The sequence below is a fragment of the Anas acuta genome, chromosome 6 (assembly GCF_963932015.1).
Source record: "Anas acuta chromosome 6, bAnaAcu1.1, whole genome shotgun sequence".
NCBI classification, from domain to species: Eukaryota; Metazoa; Chordata; class Aves; order Anseriformes; family Anatidae; genus Anas; species Anas acuta.
In genome coordinates, this window is record NC_088984.1 from 19,060,111 (window position 1) to 19,081,883 (window position 21,773).

The 21,773-nt window shown below is 35.5% G+C and overlaps 1 protein-coding gene across 7 annotated transcripts in view; it reads left to right on the top strand.

Moving 5' to 3' along the window:
* The window catches only part of CSRNP3 (cysteine and serine rich nuclear protein 3), a 103,885-nt gene that overhangs the window by 29,639 nt on the left and 52,473 nt on the right, over positions 1-21,773 (top strand). Inside the window, exon 2 of one of the 7 annotated variants that reach the window (XM_068685637.1) lies at positions 9,992-10,077. The exons of 5 other annotated variants lie outside the window; for them this stretch is intronic. The gene's annotated coding sequence lies outside the window, so the exon portion shown is untranslated. Of the gene's footprint in view, positions 1-9,986; positions 10,078-21,773 lie in introns of all 7 variants that reach the window. One more of the 7 variants, XM_068685638.1, reaches the window with a different exon arrangement.

Below are 21,773 nucleotides of genomic sequence, written 5' to 3' on the forward strand. Positions count from 1 at the left end.
CTTTTGCTTGTTCCTGTCAGTTCAGTGTTGAGAGTAGCCTGCACAATCCGTGGCTTAACAGTTGTTCCTTATGACCATTCATCCAGTGTAACCAAACAGCCATAAGTCTTTTTCTTCTGCTCTATACAGGAGTAAACAGAGAAAGAAATGTGTAATTTTCTTGGAGAAGATATTATATTCATACCTGACGTCTGTATGAGACACTTGAAGAACAGCATGCCGGTGGTAGCTAGTAGAGCGGTTTCGAAAAGCCCAGGTTTTCTCTAGGCTTCTCACTGAACTTAGAATTATAGTGAAAGGAACAAAGATCTAAGACAGGTAGATGTGAGATGTCCACCCCCCTCCTCTACCCCCCGCAACTCATTACCCTGCTCTGATTGTCTTTTCAGGCTCTTGCTGGTGGCTCTTGAACTTGAACTCTTACAGCCTAGCAATACCGTTTTCAGTCTGGAATTTCTTCCACTTGGCAGTCTGCCAGTGCTTTAGTCTAGCGTGAATAGGCTTCAGGGCATGATGTAGATGCATTTATTTTGCTTAGCTTTCATTTATTTTCCATTGTTGTGTGGTTTTTGTTGTTTTTCATTTTGTTTCATTCTTGACAAAGCCACAACCTATTTGCTCGTGGTTTCTATAGGCAACGGCAGTATTTCTTTAATACAACTCAGTTTGGGTAACTGCTTTGTAATGTTTGTGTTAGGGAAACAAACACACACAAAACAAACAAACAAAAACAACAAAACCACCCACAAAAACAATCCCTGACTGCTACAACAGACTTATAAATCACAAAATAAACTGATTAAATTGTTCTTTGTAAAGTAGAAATAAACAACAAAGTTTGAATTTAAGGAGCATGTCTCTTCATAGTGGAATCTTGGACATTATAATAGAGTCAAAATAGAAGCCACATATACTTTTTACAGTGGTGTTGGTGTTGGGTGGTGGAGAATCAGGCCTGTAGTCCCAGACAATGCAATATTTCCTGTAAATTAGCTGAGGTACTTGTGATTACTTTCATGTTTGTTTCTTCAAATAAAATCTTGTGAGCCCTATGCAATGATAAAATATTCACTGCTTCGTTTTCCCAATTTTCCTAACAGCCATTGTTTTTGGAAGTATACTTATTTTCTGGGCAGAATGTGTGTATTAGAATGATCACAGTGACAGATTACTACTTAAAAAGGATTTGTCCTTACAAAATGATCTGGAGTTGCATATTTTGTATCAGAACATTTTGACCTGATACTGGTAGAAAACGGATTCCCGTTTTCTATTGTTACTTTCACAAGTCACCACTCTCCACAAAACCAAGATGTCAAAATTTATTAACGGACTAAGATCTCTAGATGCATATGTTGAAATAAATACGATTATTTACAAACAAAAATTGTGTGATAAAGTTGCAGGATTGGGTTGTGTAATATTTGAATATAGGGCAAAACATGAAAACATGCTTTGCTGCTGTATACAACTATATCCTCACTAGCATATGTTATATGTTTTATAATATGTACAGTATATTTGCTCTAACGTCATCTGAGATCAGTGTCGGATTCTTTCCTCCTCAGCCCACTCTGTGTGGTGGTGTGTTTATTCGGTACACATGTTCCCTGAAGTCTGGGCTCCTACTGTGTGCCCAAAGCCACTGTGCTGTTCAGCAAAATCTCAAAAGATTCATATAAATTCTTCTCACTCTTCTTTATCAGTACATACGCAGATTCATTGCATCTCCAAGGGACTGCTGAGACACAACTGCAATCTAAAAAATCCTCTATTATGCCATGAGCTCCCGTAATCCCTGTCAGTACATAAAAATTCTTTGTGATAGTCAAATGTAATATTCTTAACAGTATTTCGTAAGCTGCATATAGATTAAGACTGCTGTTAATAATTAATACTCAACATTTTACATTAATCTTTTTATTTCTTTTCCTGTGGTAGCATATTTTAATCAAAAATTATTGTCGGGCATATCCGAAGCATTTAATGATTACAGTAGCATTTTATTGCTTTTCATGTTCCCAGTGGCATCCCTGGAAGTGAGTGTACCTTCTTCAGTAAATAAAGGTGTATGTCTGTGTACATATTTATATACATTTATAGTATTCAAAAAGCATAACAGTGTATGTGTACTATATATGTATGTAAACTATGTATGTGTATAGTTTGAAGAAGTATATGTTTGTGTACTTAATATGTGTAAGAAGCCTGTGCTATGTCTGCAGCGAACAAATTAATTCATGACATTCTTGGAAAGGAAAGGTGAATGGTGTTTGTTTCTTAGTCCCTTGAAGAAAGTTTACTCTTTTACTCATTGTTTGTTTGTTATTCATTTTACTGGAAGCAGGATTTCATTTTGTTTTAAATCAGAACTTTATTCTAAACTGATGGTTAGAGAGGTTGACAGGTTGATTTGTGCAGGCCCAACGTTTATCTCAGATGCAGCTGGGAAAGTTGCTCTAATGTCAGTTAACCTTCTGCAGATTGCTGAAGCATGTTGCAGACTGCAGACTTTCCACTAAACATAATCCCTAAGCAAGGAGGGTCACTGAAGATGTGTAAGACCCAAGTCTGAAAAGTGTTCAATGCAGTCAAACAAAACAGAGCTGAACACTTCTTCAATACCTCAATCTTTCTGCTTCTATGTGTTCATGCACATTCATGCTCAGGGAGCACAGGGAATGCTTTTAGATGTTTTTCCTATAGTAATATTTTTTTTAAAAAAAGGTAATTTTAGGAAAGCATAGGGAAAACCAATGCATGCTTGTTTGCTGTCTATTCAAAATATATGCACCTTATTATATGAAAGAATAAATTAAAGCTACACAATGAAAATGGTCTAAGGAAACCATGTGAAAAACAAAGAAGAAAATGAAAGCCCCTCAAATTTCTCCATAAAACTCAATACAAGGCTTTCTAGTATTTTGTTGTTGTTTGCTTGTTTGTTTGTTTCTTTTTTAAACATCTGAATACTTCTACATTCACACTGCTGCTTTTCAGATTATTAATGATTAAACTACTTGATTTGTTCACCTACACTGGGGATAGCCTAACAATATTTCTATGTATTATGATTATTTTTGTCAGGTTGGGCTCTGCTTAAAGGGCAAATGGTTGCAGTAAGGCACTCCAGTCAATTAATAATTACCAAGTGTCACCTGTTGCAGTAAACTCTTTTGCACTCTAGTGTGTGGATTTTGGTCTGTGATGTGGCTCAGGGAGGTGAAGAGCAAATGGCTCTTCTAGCCTTTATTAGTTAAGAGTAGGGTTTTATTTTACTGATTTTTGTGTTGCATGAAAAGAACCTAACATAGTGTTTTACATGGAGCTGGACCATCTTCAGTTGGGCTAGAGCCTTGTAGCTTAATTCTTTTTTTGAATAGAGTATGTAAGAGACTGAAGCTAATGGCAATGTGTGTTTCTAAAGTGATGTTTGATTTGTCTCAGTTAAAAAAGCTACAAATGGGACCTTTGAAATGTTGAGAATGTTGGCCAGAAGTCCCTCCAGGATATTTCAGACTCTGGATCAAAGAAATTCTGTCCCCTTAACCTAGAGGCTTGTACAGATTTTTTTTGGAACAGTCTTTGTGCATTTGCTATAACCAATGTGTAGTGCAGGAGTAATACTAATATTTTCCAAATTCTGACCAGATTATTAAAAACAGTAATCGCACCTGTCATTATAAGATTGTGTTAAATTGAGGAACTACTTGACTCCCCAGGTAAATTCACTGAGGCATTTCCAACATGAAAACCTGAGCCAGCAGACATTTTCCATTATCCCGTTGTTATGTCATGATTTACTTCAGTTTTTACAGTTTCTATGACAACCATGATTTTTGATTGTTAAAGAGTAAAAGTAAAGTGCTGAAATAGTTTTTTGGACTGTATAATGTTTTTCTATCAACAGACTAGAGTGAACACAGGGAAGTTTTTCACTGATCAGTGTTGTAATTGAATCTTTGCCTAAATAGGGATACCTGCTTGTGGCAGACTCCATGTACAGTAATTTCTCAGACAGAACAGGTGAGAAAATAACTCTTACAGTTTCTAAATAACTTTTTGGAAAACTAATGATAATTTATAACTTAAGGCATTCTTACTTTTCATCACATGGATATTTACATTACCATGTTAACACTAAAAGGAATGTACTTAGGATATGGCTCAAAGCTACATAGCAGGTTGCTTTCTGAGATTATTTGGAAATTTTTCAAATCATCAGCAAAACAGTATTAGAGACGGATGATGGAATTTCATCAAGTGGGAGTCAAAAAAAAAAAAAGAAAAAAGGTGGGAGCAGAGAACAAGAAAATGACTTTCTGGATTGTAAGAGAATAAAGAAAGTGGTCATAATCCACAGGAGAACAATTAGTAGAAATACAGAGAGGAGCTAACAACTTTTGGTGTGGAAAAACAGCTTGTTGATCATACCGTATATGAACTAAAAGTGAGGAAGAGGTTCCCTGAGGCAGGAGGAGTTTGACAAGCAACAGGATGTTTTTTATTAAGAGCAAGAAAGTGCCGGTAACAGATTTTCCTTGGCAAATATGTCAGCTTGCAGAAAGGGCCACAGATTGGCTGTCTCATAACTGGGAAAAGAGGGAGGGCTAATGAACAAAATGAGAATAAACCAGTTTTATCAAGATCAAAGGAATTTAATGCTCTGGCAGTTTGTAAATTCTTAGTCAGTAAAAGTGACTCATCCCCTTTCACTACATTACTGTGCAGAACACATTTTAAAAACACATCAGAAAATTACTGGAAAATGTTGATTGGGATTTTGTAGCACTTAGAGTTCTGTTCTGTTTTTGTTAGAGAAAGGTGTCTTGCAGATGTGTAAGCCCTCGTCCATTCCTGAGTAGGAGTATGTTATGTACTGACTGGCATTCCTAGTTCAGAATGACAGTAATGTGATAAGAAGTGAGATTTGCTGATCTCTTGTTTGTGAGGTTTGCTGAAAGTTAAACTTGATGGCTGGATTTTGTCCTTCATTTATGATGCAGAACAAAAATTATAGTAACACTTGTTGTATATTGGATAAAATCCAAGGCACTAGTTCTATACTTTTTATAGTAGTTGCTGTCTTCAGATGCTGTTCTAATCTGCAAAATAACTTCAGTAATTTTACTGATAAATGAAAATCATTTATATACATAGAATATAAAGTCTGTTTTCTCTTATCTGTGACATGTATATAGAATTTTAAAAACATGAAATCATAATGACTGTGACTTTCCTCATGAAGAGGAATGTACCTAAACCCATAGTCTTTAATGTCAGTTCTTCTTTTCAACCGATTTTAAATTTGCATTTGATCTAGTCTTACCCAACATTATTTTCTGGAGAAACCATAATGCTGGCATGTAGATGGGCTTTATTTTAATGCAGTCTTCCTCCATGGTCTTTGACAAGTAATACCAGAATTTTACAATGTGTTTTCTAAAGGTGAAAACTTAGATGTCTTGAATGCTAAAAGTAGCAGACTTGCTTCTCAGACATGAGGAAACATTATGACATTTGGATACCAGTGAAAGCTGAGGGTGGTCTGATAGTATTACATTAAATTCTGTAGGGAAATCATTGATGAATCAAATCATAAAAGAATGAAAATGGATTTTTCTGTTAGCAGTTTATAACTTCTAATAGCTTCATTTTTTGCCTGAAAATTTTTCTTTTTGCTTTCTTTCTCAAGGCTGCTCTGTCCTAGTGCTAGCTTTTATTCCTGCTGAGAGTCCCAATGGTCCTTCAGCAGCTTCCCTTGGATTTTCTTTATGTGCTCTTACAAAGCAAATGAAGCTTCAGAAAGACTCTTATAATAACCTCCTTTTTCTTATTTAGTACCATTTTTTCATTTCATATGTTTAGTACATATTCTGCATTTTTTACTGGTTTACAAGTTTTTAATACCAGTCTTTAATTATGGTTTTAAACTTAAAGCCAAGTTAGATTTAGTGCTTTTAACAAATTACGCTGTTTGTGTAAGAAATACATTATTTAAGACTGGGAAACATGAATAAAGTACTAGGATGCTGAGTACCTCCTGAGACATGTGAGCTAATTCTTTGTTTTCAGTTGGAACTTTCTGCTAGAGGAAAGCTTTATATCTGATCAGATAAACAGTAAGTAAGGTAGAGTGCTATATATTAGGAAGGTAGTTATGCAAGTTATACAATGAGAGAAACAAGCAGATCAGTAAGATCTGTAAGTGCCTGCCTCCTACAAATTTGCAGAAGATTCCTACCTTTCTCATACACATTTGCTTTGAACAGAGATATTAAAAAATGAATAGTATGCCTACTATTCTCGGCTGTGGTCTATCAGAACTCCAAGAAACTGTTTATGACACAGTTCTTCTTCAGCAGTGCTGTCTTTCAAGGACACCTCCTGCACGTTGGCGATTTGCACTTCTGGCAATGGCAGCTGAAGAGGCTATCTTTTTTGCTTGCTAAACTGCTGAAGTTGACAGGTGCTAAGATGCTATTCTGTTAATCTTAGAAATGCACACAGTTCTATTAACTGTAGTATTTAAATAATTAAAATCTGAGACTGACAAAATATCAGAAACAATCTCCTCAATGCCATTCATACTACTGATTGTCATTCTTCTGGTCATTGAATATGTAACATTTTTGGTGTTCTAATTGTGTACGTGAATACTGATTCTAGCCCACCACGATGTGTTTGTAGCAGTAGTAGCATTAAGGCATATGTATAGCATCCAGACTTTGAACCTTGTTTAAGAGCTTTCATAATGTGTTAACTAACGATAAGTATCCGAGCTCATAATATAGTGAAATGACTGTTCTAAAGGGGAAAACAGTTTGTGGTTGGTGAAGGGCATTGACTGTCCTGTTACTTCCCGATTCCTTACCAAAGCCAATTAGTGTCTTTTTGTAATATAGAGTCTTTGTATTTTAATTAATTCATCGCCAACTCTATATGCCCTAGAGTAATAGTGGTGAGAAAGGGATTTTCACCATCAGTTTGACTGAATCCTGTACCACTTTCTCCCCAGTGAGGCTTTAACCTTTCTTATCCATGGTTCTTGTTATATCAGTGGGTTTCGCTGTGTGGTTGCATGCAAAGTAATACTCTGCCAAGTCTTTAACTCCCACTTGCAATATGTACTGAATACACAGTTTCAGAATTTGCTGTGTGCTTATCAAAGACAGCTTAAGCTACTTGTGAGTCCTTTTTGAACTTCCTGTATTACTGATGTTCAGTGGATTGCTGTGTATAAATATTTTTCGTAAACTTGTAAAGTTTATTGTCTCCCGTTTTTAGAGTCCAGGCTTGATGCAGACAAAGAATAAGCTTTTAGTACTGAAAGTTACTTTTAGTGCATTTCCAACGGGTTAGCACGGGTAGTTCATCTACTGAAGGATATTAGGTAATGCTTTTGAAAATGTTAAAGCAGGAGTTATATTTGAAAGTAAATTAAGGGCAATTCCAAGCACTTTTTAGCTCTTTCTCATTCAAACTGAGGCATAGCTGTATTTGTACATCACCTACTATCAATGAAAGCAACCATAGGCAGTGGTCATCTGTAGAGCGGGTTCAGCAGTGGTTACCATGGAAACTGTAGGTGACCTACATTCTACCAAAAAAGTGAGAAAGTTTTGTGATTTTTTTTTTTAAATGAAGCACACCTATTGACTTTTACTGCTTTTCATCTTTTTACACATTGTTTTACTTGTAGTATTCTTAGTTTTAAGTGATTTGTGGAATGGACACAAGTCACTAGCCTACTGTATGAATAAAATTTACTCAAGCTATTGAGCATTCAGTGTCAAAAGCATGCTTCTGGCTCCTCAAAGAATATAGTGCAGAGAGTGTTTGGAAAAAAGCTACCAGATGAGAGGACAGTTTGTGACATTTGAACTAAAGCTTGAGTTGACATTTTAAAATACACATTTCAGACAATTAGATTAATGTAGAAAGGTAAGTGTTGGGCTAGAGCATGTGACTAATTAAGTCATTAACTGTTGTGATTGGACTAGAACTATGATTTTCAGAAAAAAAATGGTTAAAATAGGTTTTCAGAGAAAGGATTTGCCTTGTTTTTTATTTGGCGGACTTTGTTGTTATTTAGAGAAAAACCCTGTTATACTTTGAAATATTTAATGTACTTTCTCTGTAGTGTGTAGGAATCTTAGTTTCATAGAAATTAAGGACAAGAAAGAAAAAACATTGACTTACTAGAGGCTGAGGTGGGGGCTGTGTAGATCCCTAACAGTCCTTGTTTGCAATCCCTACTGTCCCAATGGCAGCACATGATGTTAAATTATTCACATGCACAAAGTCATATGCCTCTGGCAGCTGATGCAGGAACCACCTCTTGACTTCTCCTGAATTTTCTTTTCCCCTTTCTGCCTGTGCATCTTTTGTAGCCCTGTTTATTGCTCTGAAGTTATACAACCTCTTCAGTGTGTTCCATGCTGCCTGGCATGCTTCTCTCCATTGCTTTGGTCATGTTTTATCAGATTAGCTGACTAATTCATTTGCATATCTCAATATATATATATATTTGTTTGTTAACCTCTTTCTTGCTCTTGATGGAGTTGCATGCGCTGTATCCATTTCCCGACACTGTGATACATGAAAACAGCAGCAGTATTGGCAAGAAATACCGATTTGTGTAACAACAGAGAGTTCTTAATGCTTTTGGGGACTGATGTAGTTTAGTTTGCCTTTATGACATGGGCTTCAATTATCATCTGAATTTCTTGTATCATGATCAAAAGCTTATTTTCCAAATTATTTAGATCCTAAAAAAATCATAAGCATGCCTTAAATAGAGAATAGTATTTATCAGTTGTACCACTGAAGCTCAAGATCGAGACATGTCAAGATTGTTGAGGTAAAGACGAATTGGCAAGATAATGACACTGTAGAAATTGTATGTCTGAAGAGTGACAGCTAGCAGAGCATGCCCTGTGCTGAAGGAGGATATGGAAAGTGCCAGAGGTCTATCTGGAGTCTGTATCATAGTTTATTAACAATCATGTTGTTATGAACTAGCAATGAGTACAGAATACCTTCCAGGCACAAACACAATGCCTCTCACTATGTCTGGCCATGAGCCTGTCTCCAGCAGTGCTCAATTTTCAGTGCCACAGAAGAAGGTGAGAAATTATCAGTCAAGCCATAGAAACCACATTCTGAGTTCAGAGATGTTGAAATGAATATTCCTTTCTGATCCTCTGCAAGTTGAGCTGAAATACTGAACCAAGTTATGAATATGAAGTTATTTTCAAGCCTGATCACAAGTGTTATGGGGCAAAATGGAAAGTGATGCAAGCTAGTAAACTAACGTACCTGTAATTGCAAAGTCAGAGCTGTCACTGGCTTGTGCTCCTGTTCTCTTCTTCTCCCTTTACCATAGCCAAATGCACAAGTGTACAGTATGGATCAAGGATTTTTTTTTTTTTTTCAAAACATATATCCAAAAATGGATTTTAGAAAGATAAGAAACCTTGATTTAAGTACTTCAACAGATGGCAAGTCTGTCACCTGCCTTGGTAAGCAAGATTAATGTTTAATTGTCCTTGATGTTACTGAATTTTGTTCTGTTCAGTGAAAAGATACTTAGGTGTTCAGTCTTCCTGTTGTGTCTGAGCAGAAGTGTCTAGTGTATACTGGAACCCGAATATGCACACTGGCTGTGTGCTCAAAGGTTTCACACTCATTTAAAGTAAAAAATCACATTTGTTCCTTCTGAAATATGTTATATGAGGTATTCAATAATTTAGATCAATCAAATTAATACTTTGGTTAAATAACTTGTATGACTAACTCATACATGTGACTCACATGCTCTTCTGAAATTTTTTCCTCACGTTAATTAGTTTTGTTGCAGACAAACTGAATTTGCTGTTTATTCTGTGAGTTTGTATAGGGCATCACTAAAACTAAGGTAGAAATTCTAAATGTTTGTTGGTATCATTTTAACAGTAATGAGACATGAATTTCATTTTTTTAAGGACAGATTAAGGAAATGTCTACAGACTGAAAACATGATTTCAGAGGTCTAAAAATCTCCTGAGAGAAACTGCCGTTCTTTGAGATCACAAGGTCAGTAGTACAGTAGCAGTTATTCACATGCATCTATCTATACAATAACGCAGACCTAGTTTCAGTTTTCTACCATTTGATGGTACAAAATATGTTATATTTTACATCTACAGAGATTTTTATCAGCAATTTTACAACAGCAATAGGGAAAATATTCCAATTTCCAGCTGCAAATTTGTTTAAAATTGCTTAAAATAATTTTAAAAAGCTTTTGGATTAATATACATCAACAGCTTCCACTGTAATTAGATTTATAGGGGAGAAATGTTCCTAAGTTCTTGTCTTTGTCTGTAAATGAATTAATTGTTGCATATTTGCATCTTTCTTCACTTGCTTGCAAAAGTATAAGCTGTTTAATATTCTGGAAAAGGAAACAAAGTTTTCTGAAGAGGTACTTCCAAAGCTTGTATTTTAATTTGTCACATCATGATGTGATTTATTTCTTCCGAGGACTGGAAGTAATGGGTATGATTTATTCAAGCACAAAGAGCTAGCCAACACATCAAAAGTAGTAAATGTGTTCAAAGAACTGTGTGTAATCAGTATAGTATTATAAGAACTTCACAAAGTAATTTAAAATGCTTAATTAAAACAAGAAAAGAAGAGAAAAAAAAATCAGATAACATGTTCATAATTTGTTGTAAGTTTTGCTCAGATACTAGAAAATCTGTACAATCATTATTATATCTTTTCAGGTATTTGTTATTAGAATGTGGTTTTTAAATGCTACATGTATTGATGAAGGAAAAACTAGAAAGCATAAGTATAGTTAATTCTTACCTGAGAGGCCTGAAACCATGATGAGAATGTAGACACCAAACCTGGGTTTTCACAAATGACTGTGGATCTAAGTGTAGCTGTCAGGCTTAGGTACAGCACTGTATCATGTGGGCATGCACACATGGGCAGTGTTCCATGACAGCAGTTACTGATTGCTTTTTCCTGTTGGTTGTTTTTACAGCCTAAAATGAGACTTGTATGTTGTTTCTTTTTACTTTACCTGGATTATCTTTCTCAGACATTATTGAAGGCAACTAAAAGCTGATTCTCTTTCAATAGCTAGAGCCTTAAATCATGTCATGTCTGATTTTTGATTATGTGTTGAGTTTCTGCAGTGAAGAGGACACATACTGCTTAATGAAGGCTCACTTGGCCCAGCTTTCCTCATCTGTAGTGTACAAGTGAAGAGAAATTGATTATAACTGTCTCATAACATTAATTTCAGAAAGGATAACACTTTCAATATTGAAATATTTTTCTTTTGCTATACTCAAATTGTCATTTGCGTGATGAGCATGCAGTCAGGTAGAATTATAATTAAAAAAAAAACACAAAACCAAACACACAACAGGAAGCAGTTTTGTTTACTTAAGGGATTCTCCATTAAGTTAGATGGGTAAGCACTGCAGGAAAACTTTCCAAAGTGACCTTTGGTATTACCATTGTTCCACTGATGGTTGCAATATAAAACGCAATTTAGAAAGTTAAATAAACACACATTCCTTTAGTGGCTGCACCAGAGAGAGTGCTTTTGGGGAATTTTCAAGTACCAAGTAATTCACATGACAAACTGAGTTAGGGCACTGTTAACATGTGTCCTTCTCTAGACAGATGGGATGTATATGTAAAAATTTGTGAAAATCTTCAGAAGAGTGGTATGTTTGCGTTGAAGTATAATAACAATTTCAACTTCATTTGTCATAATTCAATTAAACCTTGCAACATAAGGCTTAATCATATAGTCATTATTGAACAACTTTTGAGAATGAAGCTTAGTACCTACATTGTAATGCTGTACATGTAACCTTTTTGGAGTTCTGGTGAATTCTTTTCTTGACTTCATTAACTCTTAGTGGGTTTTAGAGATCAGAGATGGCTTAACTAGGACTAATAACAAATTTGTAGAGAAGTTTGACATTTAATACATGTAGATGTGCAAAATGTGTAGAAACTCCTGAATCATTCCTTGAGAGATCTCTGAAACCAATGCCCTAAATGCAGTGATGTTTATTCCTGTTTTCTTTAACTCATGCTGTATTAAAATGCTTTAGGTAACCATATCAGATATCTGAATCTGTAGTTGAATGTTGGTATTCTAATAGAAAAGAATTTCAGTGAGGAGCTGATTTTCAGTTCCCTCTTATGCAGAGATTTTCCATCTTTGTGATAGATAAACTGATCTTCTGTTAACAAACTGTAGCATCATTCTATATTAAAATTGATTTTAATTCAAAATTTTAATGTTTATTTCACAGGAAAGATGTATTAGGATTTCTTAAAAGTACACAGGGGAGGAATCTAAACCTCAATCATTTTTAATAGAATGAAGGCTTTTTGTTCAGTTGTGTACTTTTATCACATTTCTGTAAAAGAACGTTGTGTCACATTGTTCAACCTCTTCTGTGTAAAAGCAGTATTTTAGACCTCAAGGATACAAATGATACAATAAAGGAACAGTTAAGGAACCAGTGTCCTACCTCAGTTTACTTTAAGTACTTGCCCTAACCTGTAGGTACCTCCAGTTTCTGACCTTATCTTGTCATATTTTATTTGTTTTGTTGAAAATGGAAATAGGAGAATGTACGTGTGTGTGTGTGTGTGTGTATCCTGCAAAGCAACCTAGATCAAATGCAGGCAATGCTATTGTTCATAAAATGCAGTTGCGGATGATAGGTAGGCCCAATGCTATTGGCCAATTGCCAAAATTTCCATTTTACATGGAAAATGTGTCTTGCAGACTCCATGACTGAAACTTTAGGAGTCACCTGCAAAGCATTTACGTCTAGGAGAGCCCTTCACTTACTGCCAAATCTGTTGATAAAGAAAACGACTTGAAGCTGTCCCCCCAGAGAAGAACCCAATTCTTGCAGCAATCTGGACTCTAGTCCTCCTGCCTGGTGGTAACACACAGCCACTGAGTGTAGGAGTTCATATTTTCATTCACTGTGGTGGATAGGCATTTGGATAAGAAGACAGCTTTCCCCCTCTGTCCTGGTTTCAGTTAGAACAGAATTAATTTTCTTCCTAGTAGCTGGTGGAATGCCGTTCTTCTGGTTCTCACAGTACAGCATATAAGAGGGGAGCATGTGATTCCTGATGTGACCATGTGAATTGATAAGAATCTTGAGCTTATTTAAAAATTGGCTTTTAATAAACAAAATGCTTCATTTATTTCAGTAAGCATGAAAACATGCATCAGATTTCTGGAATTAATTTCCTAGATGCCTAAATATTACTGAACTTGCAAAACTTGTTAATATTATTGGATCTAAAGTTCTGGGTTTTCTTCAGGCACTGGAAGACATTCCTGCCTACTATGTATTCCTTGCTATATATCACAGTCTTGCAGTCAGAAACAAAACTTTTGCCATGTTGCTCTGATTTGAGAAGTGGAGGAAGGGTGGGGTTTCCTCACCCCATCTCATTTTGGAACTTGGATTTAGGTTTGTGAACCATGTAAGAGATCACTTGAAAAGGGTTTCCTTTTCCAGGCTTTATTTAATAAATAATCTAATACAAGAGATAATAGCATAAATAAGTAACATGATAACCATGTAGCTGTCCTATTCATCTTCAGGTTGTGTTTTCCATTCTCTTTTTGGAGTATTTTCTCCTTGCCCTTCCTTTTTTGGAGGGGGAGTTTGTTCCATGTGCTTTTTAAATTGCATTGTAACTTTCTATATATAATTCACAGGAATAAACAAATTACAAGACAAGAAAAAGTTGAGGAGGTTCATAATTTAACCTTAGATTGAGGGGGATCTGTATAGAATTACTGACGAAAATTTTTTTAAAGGCTTTTGTGTTAACTAGTTAATTTAACATAGCTTTAGAAGTGCTTATTCTGCCATTGTTACACGACATGGTGGTTTCCCCTCTTTGTATGTTACTGGATTTGAATTTCTTTCAGCAAAAACAGCATAAATTGTTGATCCCATTGAGCTGGAATAGCTGCCCACATATAGCAACCACGAAATCTGATTCAGTTTTTTCTAATGACTATGTCATTTAAGAGCTCTGTGTGCTGTATCAGTGTCTGGATTCAGTGGCTGTTTTAAGGCATTTTCTGCTGGGCATTTCTTTTCAAGGTATTTTCATGAGTTACTGCATTTGTGCAGTATACATCATCTTCTGACGGTGCTGGCTTCATACAAGCATGTGCACTTGGTTAGCACCAGAGAAATGCAAGACATACAAAGCTTTACCAAATGCTTTAAACTGATGAAGGGGATGATCCCTGCTATCACAAATGTAACAGTTTTCCCCTGCCAGGATCTATAAAACTGCAGGACAACTGAACAGATGTCTCATAGCCAGTACTTCTGGAACTAATGGACTAGTTTTATCTTTAAATCAGACATCATTTAATTTTATATGACAGTGGCTGCATTTTAGTGCACAGCATAATAAAGCCTGAACCCCACGGCTGAGGTCAGCGTATCTACTGGTGTCTTGTTTTAGGAGTAGTTAAGGATATGAAGAAAAAAAATTCTCTTCTAAAAATCTTCCAGTGCAAGACAGTTTTTAATCAGAAATTGCATTAAAGAGGAGTGCGAAAGATTTATCTGACTATAAGTTCCCTTATAGTACTTCTCTCCCCAGATTGGGAGCTAGTTTAAAAATCCTAAGTAATTCCACTGGAGAAAGTGTATATTATTTAACGAATAAACATTTTCAGAGTAACTATTCTCTTTTGTCTAAGATACACATTCTGTTGATTATATGATATAGTGGTTGAAAAGTGATGTGGGGACTCTGGATACTTGTATTCTAGGCTCTAGAGTTTCCTTGCTTTGGGAATTTGAAGGATTCATTAAATAGATCTGGCCAGTAGAGATTAAGGCCCTTTTTCAGCATGGTGCTAAAGTTATATTCATGCTTAATGAGAATAACTGTGCTGGGACCATTGTTTTTTAATATCTGTTCTCACTCAAAGGGAGCCTTAAAAATCCAGCCACCTAAAATTACAGCGGAATAAATGGTTAAGGACCCTAATGAACAATTTCAAAGAAACATATTATTCATACTTAAATACTTTAACAATCTGTTTCTCCCTACCTCTGTTTCTTCATCAGCATCCATATTGTCCTTTTGATTGCTTGAAAAACATTAAAATTCAGTGGTCTGGTTTAGTACTTAAGTCCTAGAAGCATTCTTGTTATTTCTAATCCATCAAGAGTACCCAACAGTTCTTTTATTTCTTTATTTAGGCTTCCCTACCCAGCAGTCTAATGAGGTCAGAAAGGTCAGAAGAAACTAGCAAGAAAGGTCAGGATGGCTTATGCATGGCTCCTTTTCTGTAGGCTGATACTCAGCATGCTGAGAATGGGTCAGATTATACTGTTTGGATTGTGCAGTGAAATAATGACATTACCAATTTGACAAGTATTCTTCATTATCCTTTCCCACAGAATGTATTTCTGTGACTGGAGCAATTAGCAGGGATTATCTCTGAGAAGAGAAATAAATGGCTTTTAACTCCTTTGTGGATACTAAAATAATGCTAGCTGGTTTAAATTTTTCTTAGCTCTTTTTGTAAATTCAAGTGGTAGGATATCACCCTATATCAGAAAAAACAGTACTTTCCCATCCACCTATTGCATGTTACTTAGACATAAATAGAATTGTGAAGTTCATATGAGGCTTAAATTTTCAGGCTTGCCATTATAATTTTCCTTTTTTGTTGTTATCAATAGTGCAAAATAATTCCTGATTTTTTTTCCTGTAATTACTTTGACTTGTTCAGTGAGACAGACAGGTTCTCTGTAACCAGTGGTCTTCCAGCATACCTTGTACTTTTAGTCACCAAGAGCACAATTGCAGGATAAGTAACAATAAGATATTGTTTGAATTTTTTCATGCAGAGAAGCAAGGCATGGAATAACTAAATTGCTAAAGGTCTCACAAGTTATTTATTGTAAACAGCTTCCTTTTATAATCCAAAGAAAAGTTTTATACAGGTATCACTAATATTTTAATTATTATATTATAAGGAAAATAATAGCAGCAAAGCAATTAGTAAGTGCTTGGTCATTTCTAAGCAATTGCTCTCTATATAATATGTGCTATTTGTTGCATGTTCTAATTCATACTGCTGAATTGTAAATTGTATGCTCTCAGGCAGTGGCTTCAGAGTTCTCAGTGGTTACCCCCTGCTTAGTAAAATTTCCCCTAAGTTGTATTTGACTTTTTAAAATATACTTCTGGAACCTCTGAATTCTTGTTTTTGTTGTCTGAAGATTTGCCTTTGGCTGACAACTGGGTGTTGGACAGGAGATTCTACTGCTGCCACTAGTGGAGTCACCTGGGTACCTTGTTTGTTTGCTTAAGTTTAACATAACACCAGATGTGTGGACAGGAAGGAGTTTTCACTCCAGTTCTCATTCAGGCTAGATTAGACTCAGCTGTCAGCCTGTCTAGTATCTTGGATTTTGGCTTTTTTAGTTTTCTTTACCACCCCATTCACAATAGTCTGAGGTCATTAGTCCTTCTTCACCAAATTCTCTGATTTTATGTAGCTAAGCATTAGCTTTCATATCTTCCTCTTCTTGCTCAGTGCACATTTCACTTTGTGAATTTTGTCTTTACTTTATGACCCATGTGCCCTAATTTCAACATATATGCACTAGAAACAAATGCATTTCCTAGATCTCAGAATAAACATTCTGGATCCATCTTCTACTACCCATCTTCAAGAGTTTACCATGTTTCATCTTCCGAAATGTTGGCTTGCCTGTGCATTTTCCCAGACTTGGTTCTTCAGTTATTCTAATTGCTATTCAATTTATTTTTCAAAAGGTCTTTATTTTTTCCTTCCTCACCCTACATTTTTTATACATTTATATCTTTAGTAGCCTTTTCATTTCCATCTGTACTTTTTTTTTTCTGGTTAATTGCAAAAACATTTGCAATGAACTTAAGATATATTTCTCCCAGACTTTTACTGTACAATCATTTTCCATTGAGTGGTTTGTCTCATATGTATCCTGCAAGATAATTAACTGAACTCAGCTGTGAAACAAAATTTCTAATGTTTCCCATCTCAAGTATCACAAAATTCTGTCCTTAACAAATGTTTTCTTAATGTGTTTTCATGTATACCAGTGCTGCTTCACAAGTAATGCCTCCTTGACCTGATGATGCATCTCTTTATATCCCCTTCAGCAGCATGCATTTTTTTTGTTTGTTTTTTGTTTTTTTTTTAAGCTATCATGAAAGTATATTATTAGCCTCTGCTTCTTGGCAGAGAAACAAGTTCTTGGTCTTTTCCTCTCCGCTTACAGCATTCATTAGCATTGGTAACTTTTGAAATCTTCAGGTCCTGTTTTGTTTCTAAGGTTTTGGAGGAGTTCCTGGAAGTCTGGAAATGTATGTCATTTTTCAACTTATTTCATAAAACGTTTGTCTTTAGATCTACCAAATTTTCATCTGGTATGTAAAAGTAACTGTTTTGAGATGACAAATGATATCTCTTGTTTTCTCTGTACTCCCAGTTCTTTTAACCTACCTGTCTGACTTTTCTTGACTTTTCATCTACCTGTTTGACTTTGAAGGTACATAGCTTTTAAGGCAGAGACCACTTTAGTCTCTCTTAATGCTATTGTTATTACGGTATGATAATCTAAGGATGACCACCAGGACAAGGTTTGTGGGGAAAGTAACTCCTCTCTCATATTCTCAGAGGCTTCAACTGTTCTAGTCATCTCCACTTGTCTTTTTAAAGATATTGCTTTTCCTTGCAAATTCTGCTTATAGCCATGAAGAGGCTAGAAATTGTTGATCTGGGTCTGTTCCAGTATGACTATGAATGTAGTTTTTGAAGAGTTGTTTGCAACTGCAGCAAAAGAATAGTAAAATCAGCACAGAGTGTGTAGCAACTTGCTGTTTTAAGTATTTCACAAGCTAAATGTGACAACTCAGGAATTCTCTAAGTACTGGAGATAATAAGAAAACTGCAGGATACACAATGCACAGTTATGAACTCATAGGCATTGTAAACAATATGAAATGTGTTTCCTGTGTGTAAATGGGGCCACTGCTGCGTCTCAATCAAGACATCCAGGTCAAGGAATGTCTTTTGCTCTGGAGGAATAGAACAGTTGGCCCTGGCAAACACTTATGCTTCTTGGAATCTGAAATGGTGCAAGTCTACATTGAGGATGTCTGGTGACTTATGTAGCTGTTAGTGACAGTGGAGTTAGCACAGAAATGAAAGCAGTTAAACAAATGCAGCTAGAACTGTAGTAGAAGGACACCCACCTGAAGAGATGGAATGAGACAGCCAAGGACCTTGACTTCATACTTCTCAGTCACAGAACTGGTGAGTTTCTCCATGAGCTTGGAGCTGTTGGTCTGGTAAAAGTCTTTTAACAGCAAATGACAGCTGGTGCTGTCAGCTTGCACCTTTGCTATAACCTAGAAGGTCAAAACAGACAAGTTGAGTAGACTCTTTCTAAATATCTGACAAAACTGGTATTATCTCCATCTATTATAGCAGATATAAACAGTGTCCTCATGCTACTAGATGGGAAAATATTGTGACAGAATGCTTAATGTTGCCTGGCCAAAGGGATAAATTAGTTGAGAAACCACAGTCATGGCAGGGATGCCAAAAATCATACTGAAGTAATAATCGCTTCTTTTTTGCAATTTCCTAGCAGGTAATATCAGTGATCCTCAGAGCCCAGGTTTTGTCCATGATGTAAATTGATGAGCCTTTTTCAAACTATTTGGATATAAACCTGGTAGGAAGTCTGTTTGGTTGGTTTGCTTGCTTATTGAATCAGTGTATTGGAAAAGATGTTGAATAATGATTTTAAAAGAAAATCAAAAAGTTTTTCTCAACTGAAAATGCACCAACGCAACATAAAAGGCTGACAAAAATGCAGTGTTTAGAGGTAGCCTGACATAACTCAAACCCTTCAGTACTTCAGGCTGGGTGATAAACATACCTACCTCATACTATGAACAGAAATCTAACTGGAACATGTTAGTGTTCCTGCAGCTAGTGGGTATCAAACAGTTTAATTAAAAAAAAATAAATAAAATCACAGATTTCTGAAATGCTGAAATATTTTTTCAAGATTTGGGCTATATAAGTGCTCTATTACAAGTCTTTATTCAGTCCTGACACCTTTGAGATAGAGGTAAGAATAATCACTTGACTGCTACTTTGACAAAAGAACTTCAAGTTTCAGCCTGTTGCTGAAATGTTGATCTTTGTACAGTTCCAGATCATGTGAAAACTGCAATTATTCTTTGTCCTGTTGGAAAGGTAGCTCAAGAACATCATGTATCTTTGAACACCAGCTGAAAACTGTGTAATCAAACTGCTAATCAGCAGCCCATTTTGATTGTTCACTGAAGTAATGGATTTATACCAACACATAGAACAGTCCTCTAATTTGGTAACATGACTGTGCTTACTTAAATATTGTTAATCAGTCTTCATATATGAAACAAATGGCAACCGCTGTTCCTTGGAAAGCATATTTGTAAATTGTAGGCACTTACTTCCTGAAGTTTTATTTCAATGTTGGACAGTTCTATGTAAAAGCTGTAATCTCCAAGATATTATCATGTAATAGTAAGATGTTTATTGTAAGAATATATTGGTTTGGGTTTTAACTTGATTAAAATCTGGTATATATGCTATGGAATTTATTTTGGATGTTAAGTACATGATAAAATTTTGAATTGAATTTCTTTTAAATTTGATTTTGGAGAAAGCCAGATAGTTACCATGTCTCAACCATCAGCTTTCAGAAAGCTCATAGGATAAGGATATACAAAATATATTTACGTTCTTCATGCAGTCCACTGTCATGGAACATATGGGGGAAAATGTGTTGTTCTCTGCTGATAGAGAAAATTCAACATGAGAAATAAAATTCCCAGTGCTATGCTTGTACTATCAGTGATGATGGTACACAAACAATGAAGTAAAGAAAAATTATTTTCAAGCTTTGCTGGATACACCTAAGGGAAAGAAATCGATGCTGGCCAAATAGAAATGGACAGAATTATTACAGGAGAACCAGTTTCTAGGCTCTAAAGGTTATTTAAAACAGCAAAGAGTTCACACAGAATCTAGAACTTAGTGTCATTTTAAACTTTAAATGACATGTAGGGTGGTATATGAGATGTACAAAGCCAGGAAGAAGTCTTGCAGCAAATTCACTTCCTCTGGAATGAGATCCTAAGCAGTTTTTTAGCAATTCAGTGAGGACACCTTATTTTAGAGTTTAGTTATCTTCTTGTCTGTAAAAGTCCACTATGTATTTTATTGTCAGTGCATTGAAAATGTGTTGTAAGTTGTGATGCTTTATGAGTTACTGCCTAGCTGTTATAAAATGTAAAGAATTGTTATTTATATTTTATTACTGTCTCTACTTAAATTAAAATATGTATATTTATGGTGGACAGGAACAAATTCAGACTGTAACAATGAAAGATTCATCTTCCAGTGGAAGGAATCTCTAATTGCTCATAAAAACTAAAGAACTTGTCTGCTTAACTGTGGAAAGTGTGAAAGCAAGGGATGAGATGTTACAGGTTACAGTGGTACTTCAGAAAGTTCTACTGACAACAAATCCAGTGAGTAAATATGGTCTGCTCTTGACTAGATTTTATTCCTGTTTCACCTTCACCGATTCAGTAAAATACTTTTTGGTTTACTGTTGTATAAGGGAGACTAGAAGAACCAAACAGGTGGAGGAAAAGAAAAAGAGAAAATATTAGCTACTATGCTTGCTTCAGGTATCTCTAATTGTGTTTATTTTTAAGCTTTCTGCTGGTCAACAGCCAAGTGAAATTTGTAAGCTGGAAAGTGATACTATGAGAAAAGGTGTGCTTAGTAACCAGGGAAGGGAGTAGGGAGTATGTCAGTTAATTTAAATCCTAAAGAAACGCCTTTGTTTCTTCTGTCTGTCTTGCAATTTCTAACAGCACCAGGCATAGCTTTATAGTTCTGAATTACTCCCTGGCATGGATCATGTTGCTATGTCTGAGCTGTCATGGAAACTAGCTGGAGCAAAGCTGGCTTATGAAGTACATACAAGACAGCACAGGCAGTCCTTGTTCTTAAGGTAATCTAGCTTTTTCCAAGTCCTTGTTTTTTCTTTTCTTTTTTTTTTTTTTTTTTTTTTTTATAAATAAATGATAATAAGCAGTTTGCTCTTTAAAATTACCTTATGTTTTATTTGAGAAGCTCCATACTCTGCTCCTATTTTGGATCTTGCATAAGACTAACATTGGCTATATCAAGCATTACGGCAACACTTAATTGCTTTGATTATTCACATAATCTAATGCAATAGCAGTCAAGATTATTTTGCTGCTTACTATACACCGCTCAGTACATTAATTTGCTTGCCACAGAGTTAATATATTCTTTGGATTTGGTAGTTAACCAGCAGTTTTCAGAAAGTTGGTGGAACTAGAAAGAAACCCTAAGTGTTTACTACAGGGGAGTATTTTTGTTTGAGCACAGTAGCTCTTGTAATCATAGTACCATTAAAGTACCTCCAGCTGTTTTCTGGAAGGAAGTACACTTTCCTCTGACATATCACCCTAGAAAGAAGGTCATTGAGATTTGTTTTTTTATCTTGGAAAGATCCAGGTATTGTAAGATGTAGAAACACTGTATCATTAAAAATGAAGTTGCTTTCAAGACAATCAGTAGGAAATGGTATGCT